At 37.3% G+C, this 9,218-nt stretch overlaps 1 protein-coding gene across 1 annotated transcript in view; it reads left to right on the plus strand.

Moving 5' to 3' along the window:
• The window catches only part of ESR1 (estrogen receptor 1), a 167,171-nt gene that overhangs the window by 142,079 nt on the left and 15,874 nt on the right, over positions 1-9,218 (plus strand).

Below are 9,218 nucleotides of genomic sequence, written 5' to 3' on the forward strand. Positions count from 1 at the left end.
CAGTCATTAAAATATTTAGCCTTGAGAAAGTGCATTGAAATAGAATAAATAGTGAGCAGGGGATTTGACAGATGACTGTGGCAAACCTAGGAACAGTTGGTTAAGATGGAGATATCCTAGCTAGTGGTAGTGCTCTTTTTTGATGTTGAAGACACCCACATAGCAGAGTTGTCAGTGGAGACCTTATGTGTGGATATTGATCACATCAGTGCAGAGCTAGACTATAATGTGAGGCAGCTAAGATCTAGCAATGGTACAGATCTCATTGCTTAGCTGCAGACAGTGAGCTGTAGCAGAGGCATTGCAGCAAAGAGTCAAAGGCAGTTCCTTCAGCAGCTGCAACCATTATTTAGGTGAATGAATCAAAACTCTTGCTAGCAGAAAAATTGTTTCTCTTGTAAGGGTTTCAAGATCAAGATTACAGTAACTAATGAAGTGATTTTTTTTTTTTTTTTTTTTTAAGGTTTTAAATCTACTTGGGAATTCATTAAGTTCCAAGACTGTATGACAAAATGCCTAATGGGTTACTAACATTGTTCCATGGCTTCATCTTTTGAGCAGCTTCTTTGACTAACTGTAGGGTACTGAGCTTTCATGTTTGTATTTGTACAAAGGTAAACATTTGATCTTTTCCCCTTCTATTTGAAAAAAAAAAAAAAAAGAAAAAAAAAGATTTAATCTTTGTATTTTAGGAAAATATAAACAATAATGCCTAAAAGTATAACACATAATATTTCATAGAAATAAGTGCTTATTGCCTTGCTTATTGCCATAGGAAAGCCTCTCTTCTGGTTGTATAAGCATGTGATCTGTGACCTATGGAACTAGATGTGCAAAAAAAACATAGAAAATATATATATATATTTTGTGCAAAAAATATCTGCTTGCTTAAATGTAAATATGCACTTCTTAGACTAGGCAAAAAAATAGAGAAAACACATCAGTTTTCAAATAATTTCTCAGTGCCCATAAAAAGGAAAAAAAATTACTGTAGGAAAGCAAATATAGTATGCTATTTAAAAATACTATACATTGCAATTTAGCCCCCAAAAACTAACTAATCTGTTCCACATTTTGTAATGTAGGCTGTGTGAAAAACTTAAAACTGAAGAACTGAGCCAGAGTACCATTTTTCCTCCTGTTAGCTAAGAAAAAGAGCTAGGGAATTATTTGAAACTTTGGTCTTTCTCAACCAAAAATCCCCATGATCCGAATAAAATGAAGTCTGAACAGTTGATTCAGGCAGTTTAAGCTAAGTCTCTGATGCATTTAATGAAACAATTGCATGTAAGTGTAAACGCATATTACTTTAGAGGTTAAAAATTAATTTACTTCATAACCAAAACAGACTCATTGTTTTCTGACTTTTAAATAGAACTATTTCTAAAAGTCTAAATCTATGATTTGTTATCATTTTCAAATAATAATAAATGTGTTTCCAAGGCATCATATACTTTCTTCCCTCTACTTGTTAGGGATATTTGCCAAAACTGAAATAATAAAATACTTGACTCTGAGAGCACAGATATGCTAATTAGTTTACTAACCATTGATGTAATAATTAGTGCTAACACTAATTTACGTGTTAATTTGATTTAAGCATGTTTCCATTTGAGAGTGTTACAGAGCAGTCATATTATTTGCCAGATTTGAGGGGGCGGGACAGAGACTGTTTCAAAGACTAAGCCAATGGAGTCCTTCCACTGCATCAAATATTTGGGCATGAATAAACATGAACAAATATTTGGGCAAGAAGAGTACAGAAAAAATGTTTGATGCATTATTGTTGTAGATTTAAATAATGAAACTGTGATTGAGAGGCTAAAATAATGGAAAAGATGCATACAGTAGTAACATTTTCTTTCATCTGGGCTTCTTTCCTTAACCTGAATATTCTTTACAGGATACTTATTTTCAGTATTTTCATCCACAGCTTTCTGTCATGAATCCCTGTCACTCTTACGCTGTTACCTGATCTGTGCAGTTAAAAGCATGTGGAAATGTAAATTTAGCTATTGGCTATAATCTAGAGTCACCAACTGCAGATACTAAAGCTTTGGTCTGTCTCTAACCAATGTCTTTGTGGACTTAATGCAAGTTCAATATCATTAATACAGAGCTTTATAACATTTTGTCTCTGCCTGTCTGATCATTCAGTGCCAGGCATCCTCTCTGATTTCTTCATCTGTTCCATTTTTCACATTCAGACTTATCTTGTATCTGATAGATTCCTTCTGTCTGATAGATTGTCGGTTGTGTACATCTGTATGTAAAGCTCAGGTCACTTCAAGTTTTATTACAGCAACTTTTTCCGTCTTGGCTAGATAAATACAATCTTGCCTTGTTCATATCTGTCTGAAATGCTATAAAAATACCATTCCTATTTTGCCTTTATTTCAGCAAATCTATTTTTTATTCTTCCAGCTTGTTCCTCCTATTTGGGTTTTATTGGATCTTTTCCCACTTTGTGACACCAGTTGTTACATTTTCAAATAAGTACGTCTATACTTTTCCTATGTATCTATTCACATTTGGAAGACTCCTTGAAAATATCCATAAAGCAGCCCTTTTTTACCCACTTTAAGTTCCTTCTTAAGATTTTGCTTTGCCTGTAAAAATAATTACACAACAATTAAGCTGCCAGTATGTTTAGACAATTGTATTCTGTATGGATGAATATCGTCACATTATCCCTTTCTATTCCCACTCTGCCTTGTAATTAGATAGGGTATTCTGTGGGATAATGCACCCTTTCTTCAGCTAATGTACTACCTAAACACTTGAGTCTTGATTCAAAATCAGGACTTTTAGCGGTCTGCCAGTAACATAAAACATCTTTACAGTGTACAATTGATGCTATTATAAAAGCTCAACTGACAATAAGTATAGATTAGAAAAATAAACCCAATAAGGAAATACAATAGCACACTCACAGAGATTGCAATTAATGTACAGAATCTGATACAATAAAAAAAAATAAATTGATAATTGCAAATCTTTTATATACTGTTAGGATAAATGCAAATCTTTTATATACTATTTTTGAAAATTAGTATCTTGTATGAGGCAAATCCAGAAATAAAGGGTTAGGTTTGTAATGGGATGAAACAGATGTTTCCTGTCTGGAGGTTTCCCAAGAAACTAGACCTTAAAAATGTCATTAGACCAGGGCTGAAATTTGTCAGGCCTGACAATAAGCTGTTTATAATTTTGAGGAAAATGTAATGTTTCTTCAGGAGTAAGAAAAAGTCATAACTTATCATATTTTTAAAGCACTTGCTGCATTGAAATATCACACTGATCAGACATTACTTAAAAGTTTGAAACAAAATTCTAAAAAAAACCTCATAGTAGAAATAGCTGAATTGCTACCTGAAGTGGGTGCCTTCTCAACTGAAACATCCCCAGTACCAGCAAAATGCGTACCAGCAGTGCTGCGTTTTTAAAAAGGTTGGTGGAACTTCATCACAGTAATCCTGATGATCATTATAGGGAAACTGATGGGTTACAGTCTAAAGAATTGAACTGAATTAGCTGAGGCATGAATAAGCATGACATAATGGTAAAGAGTTACCACAAGTTTTGTAGGGAGAAGCTATGTGGTGTAGATATATTGGAAGGTATTTCTTTCCATTGGAAGGTATTTTCTTTCTAATTTATTTCTTTGAAGAAATTAGTAAGTACATGTACAATGGAGGTCTAGTTTGATTTCCAAAAGGTGCTAAACAAGATCTATATTTTGTGTAGACAAAAGTAAACTGATGCATATAGGAGGAGAATAGCCCTGGACTTCATAAGCTACGTTCTGAGCTGATCTTTCCATCTCACTGTTGCATTAGTCAGTTCTGTGGAACCAACAATTCAAAAAGTAAAAAGATTGCAGTTCCGCTCCCAGGAACCATTACACTGGGAAAAAAAAATAATACAGAACCTTGGTAGTCCACTGTGTAAATCTGTGCTTAGAAACCATTCTTTTCTGATTTTCCTTGTCTAACAGGGATATTGAAAAAACAGGAGGGGTATCCAGTGGAGTTGCATAGGCAAAGACAGATAAGTTTTGATAGAAATGACTAAGTAGGCTGACTTATCTGTTTGTGAAGTTCAGTAGAAGAAGAAACATGAAACAGAAATGATAGGAATTGTATAAAGTCATGAGCAGGTTGAGAAGAAGTATGGTACTCCACATGTTATCTCTCTTCCAATCTAAAGCAAGAGGTAATTACTACAGATCAGCAGATCCAAACACCTGTATGCTTAGCCCAGGGTTTACTATACTTTTGTAAGGAACCAATACTATTGTTCTCATGTTATATTCTAGTTATATTTTTTATTTGTTATTGAAAAAAAATCTACTAGCCTCATATAAGTCCAGAGAGTTCAAAAATCTCAATTAAATGCAGTCAGTATTTGCAATTTCTACCAGGTTATTTCAATCTTTCTACGGATAAATCGAATTGTCAGTTATTTTATTTGGAAACTGCTGTTCACATCCTCTTCCAGTGCTTGATGAAGCTTATTCTTCCCTTTCTCATCTAGAAGAAATTGAAATTTTTTCCCTTTACTGACCTTCCTATTGTGCAATGGCAGAAGGCCATGGGTCTCTTTAAACTGCAGATAGCATGAATAGCATAAAGACTCGTAGCATTCTCTGAATGACTTTGCAGATGAATAATTTATTGTTTTCATGGATTTCATGAAAAAATTCATGGGTTGGAAAGTTTCTCACCACATCTGAAGAAGGTCTTACATTTTCTGTGAAGATAGCACATTCAGATGTTTTCATAGAAGACTGGATACAGTTGAAGAGTGTCAGTATGAAATCAGTGTGTTTTGCTAGTCTCTCACCTTGTAAAATATTGCAAATGCTTAAGGACATTATACTTTTAGTCAGGCTGCCACTTGAGTAAATGGACAGGTTTTTATTTTTATTTTTTTTTCCCCACTGTGTAGTTATGGATGCACTAATTACCTTTGACTTACCAGAAAAATGGAAGCAAAGTGGTGACAGATGCTTCACTTTATTAGTGACTAGCTGCTGTTATTATTACAAAGGGAAAAGGCCCATATTAAGCAAATATATATAAATTTTCACTTCCAAATACATTTGAAAAAATGTGTACATATTATTTTAATCACATCTTTTATAGCAATAGATTCTATCTTGGAAAACCAACTCAAACAATCATCCTGTAATCAGGCTACTTACCTGATTGAACTGTATGTTTCAACCTGTAGGAATCTCTTGAAATAATTTAAACTCTTCCTCACCTTTCACTTTATTGTTGGATTTCAAGGTGTATTAATATATTGCAGACCCAAAGAATCCAAAATAATTATTACAAGAGGCAGAGTTAAACATCTTAAAAAAATGCCAAGGGGATCATTTCTAGTTATTGTTAATCAGAGTCTTCACTGGGCCTTGGAGAAAAGTGTAAAGACTACTTAATTTTGTAATTCAGAAAACCTAAATATAACTTATGAAGATCCTTTTAGTGTTTAGAGATGTGCAGGGTAATTGTCAAAATGGTGAACTCTCAAAACAAAGAAACAAACAAAAAAAAAAACAACTAAACAAGAAAACAACAACAAACAAAACCCCACAATTATGATCATCCTATTTTTCAGCCATTAGGAAAAAGAAGTTCCCTGTTGGGGGTTGTAGGCACAGAATAGAAATTTTCAGAGAGAATGAAACATTTCTGGATTTGAGATAGCCCTTATTTCCTACATAGCTTCTAAGAATGATTGTTCATCTAGTCACTCTGACCTTGGAAGGTCAGTCCCCAGTTCTAGGTCATGGTGAATCGTGATGCTGATCTTTCCAAAATGAACCTTTTTTTGCATTTTTGATATGAAGAGAATTTTGAAGTATTTTTAGCTTTAAGGTGGTTCAGATTGAGTATAAATTAAACTGAAAATGGCCTTCCTGTATAACATTCTTCAGCAAGTTATTGTAATTTTACTGTTCCTTTGTGGAAAGCCTTCATAGCAATTTTCTAATCTAAATATTGCCAAATGCTAAAAATAAAGAAAAAATAAAAACCCCCAGATTTCTTATAATCATTATAGCAGCGTTTTAGAGATTTCTCCTATCTTATTTATGGGTCTGTTTAAAATATTTTACCTCAAAAAAAAAAAAAAAAAAAAAAAAAGGAATGAAGGTATGAGAGTGTTTAATTGTATATATATTTCAGACCTGATTCATCACTGTTGATATATAGAGTGTACTCTTCCTTTAACTGCCTAGGTAGAAGAACCTTTTATTGATCTAGCCAGGAAAGATACTTGGTCATAACTGTGTGGTTCTGAGGAAGGGGCTTGAGGAAGCTCTCCTGTAGGTCAACACCAGTTTGCATAGCTGCTGTCAACAACAGGTATTCAGCTTTTATAATCATTGGACCTGGTCTGAGGATTGAAATGGCTAGGAAGAGATGAGATCCATCTTACCAAGTGGGGGCAAAGGCATCCTTGTCCCCAGGTTGACTAAGCTGGTGAAGGGAACTGGGTATGATGGGGATGATGACCCAAAAATCAGTTGAGGAAGGTGGTAGACTGTGCTGGCAATTTCAGAGTGACATAGACAGGAGAGACCTTCATTTCAAGGTCCCTCCAAAATGAAGTAGAAAGAGGTCCACCCTAAGTGCTAAGTCTATGTGCTGTTGCAGGACTATGATGCTATTAGGAACACAACAACATGATGAGACGGCTTACACACCTGGAAAGCTGCACTGGATGGCTATAGGCTCTTTAGGAAGGACAGACTGGGACAGCAAGAAGGGGAGTTGCCCTGTGTGTGAGTGAGCAGTGGGAATGCACGGAGATCTTGCTAGGAATGGATGAGAAGCCAGCTGAGATCCTATGGGTCATGATTAATGGGCCATTGGAGGGACAACCCAGCAGGACAGAAGCAATACAGGGGCTTTCTGGATTGCTTTGATGATAAGTTTATAACAAAGTGTTCGAAGAGCTGATATAGGGAGGTGCTTCACCAGATGTCATAGCTACAGAAAAGAAAGAACCAGTCAAAATTGTGAAGGCTGGGGAGAGACTTGGCTGGACTGATGATGAAACAGTGCAGTTCAAGAACCAAAGAGCAGGATCAAAACACTGTTCTGAGTTTCACTATTTGAGAGACCTGCTTGGAAGAATTTCATAGGATACAGTCCTACAGAGAGAAGAGTGATATGAGAGATGGTTGATTTTCAAGGATCACCTCTTCTGACTTCAAGAATGGTCCATTCTGACATGCAGAAAGTCAAGCAAGAGTGGCAAAAGGCCTGAATGGATGAATAAGGAGTTCTTAAAAAACTCAGGCATAAATTGAAAGTATAGAGGAGATGGAAGTACAGTCAAGTCCCACAGGGGGTGTGGTGCTCATTTCTTCCTGGTATCTAGTGATAGTACAAGGAGAAAAATTAGGAGAAGAAGTTTAGGAGAAGATCAGGTTTGAGACCAGTTAAGGAACCTAAAGGTGCACAAGTCCATGGGACCTGATGAGATACATCCACGGTTCCTGAGGGAACTAGCAGAAGTAGTTGCTAAGCCACTGTCCATCATATTTGAGAAGTTGTGGCAGTCTGGTGAAGCTCCCAATGACTGAAAGAGGGAAAACATCACTCCAATTTTTTTTAAAGGGAGAAGAAGATCTGGGGAACTGCAGGCCAGTCAGTGTCACTTCTGTACCTGGCAAGATCATGGAGCAGATCCTCCTGGAAACTATGCTAAGGCAAATGGAAAATAATGGGGTGATTGGTGACAGCCAGTATGGCTTCACAAAGGGTAAATTGTGCCTGTTAAATCTGGTGTCCTTCTGTCCTTCTACAATGGGATTATAGCTTTGGTGGATAGGGGAAGAGTAACTGACATCACCTACCTGGACTTGTGCAAAGCATTTAACACTGTCCCTCATGATATGCTTGTCTCTAAAGTGGAAATACATGCATTTGACATATGGACTTCTTGGTGGATAAGGAATTGGCTGGATTGTTTCAGTCAGAGAGTTGCAGTTAATGGCTTAATGTTCAAGTGGAGATGAGTAATGAGTGGTGTTCCTCAGGGGTCAGTATTGGGACTGGCACTGTTTAACATCTTTATTGGTGACATGGACAGTGAAATTGAGTACACCCTTAGCAAGTTTGCCAATGACACTAAGCTGTGGTGCAGTCGACATGCTGGAGGGAAGGTATGCCACCCAGACCTTAACAGGCTTTAAAGGTGGGCCTGTGTGAAAATCATGAGGTTCAACAATGCCAGATGCAAGGTCTGGCATCTGGGCTGGGGCAGTCCTAAGCACAAATTACATGCCGAGCAGGGAATGGATTGAGAGCAGCCCTGGGGAGAAGGAGCTGAGAGTATTGGCTGATGTGAAGCTCAACATGAGCTGGCAGTGTGCACTTGCAGCCCAGAAAGCCAAGCGTATCCTGGGCAGTGTCAAAAGAAATGTGGCCAGCAGGTTTAGGGAGGTGATTTTCACCCTCTACTCTGCTCTTGTGAGCCCCACCTGGAGTGCTTTATTCAGCTCTGGGGTCTCCAGCAGAAGAAGGACATGGATGTTATTAGAACAAGTCCAGAGGAGGGCCACAAGGATGATCAAGGGTCTGGAGTACCTCTCATAGAAATACAGGCTGAGGGAGCTGGATTTGTTCAGCCTGGAGAAGAGACGGTTCTGGGGAGTCCTTCTAGCAGCTTTCCAGTACTTAAAAGGGGCCTACAGAAAAGTTGGGAAGGGACTCTGTGTCAGAGAATGTAGGGATAGGACAAAGAGTAATGACTTTAAACTAAAAAATGGTAGATTTAGATAAGATATAAGGAAGAAATATTTTACTCTGTGAGTGGTGAAGCAGTGGAACAGGTTGACCAGAGAAGTTGTGGATGTCCCATCCTTGGATTGTATGGTTCTGTGGATGCCCCATTGTATAATTCTATGAGGGGATGTTCAGACTAGACATAGGGAAAAGTTCTTTCTTGAGATAGTGGTTAGACAATGGAACAGATTTTCTAGAGATGGTTGATACCCCATGCCTCTCCATTTCTATGAAGCATTTGGATAACAGTCTTAATGATGTAATTTAACTTTGGGTTAGCCCCAGAGTCATGTGACAGTTGTACTTGAACTTTGTTGGTCCCTTTCCCTTTCCCTTTCCCTTTCCCTTTCCCTTTCCCTTTCCCTTTCCCTTTCCCTTTCCCTTTCCCTTTCCCTTTCCCTTTCCCTTTCCCTT

Source organism: Oxyura jamaicensis, chromosome 3, assembly GCF_011077185.1.
Source record: "Oxyura jamaicensis isolate SHBP4307 breed ruddy duck chromosome 3, BPBGC_Ojam_1.0, whole genome shotgun sequence".
Taxonomy (NCBI): Eukaryota; Metazoa; Chordata; class Aves; order Anseriformes; family Anatidae; genus Oxyura; species Oxyura jamaicensis.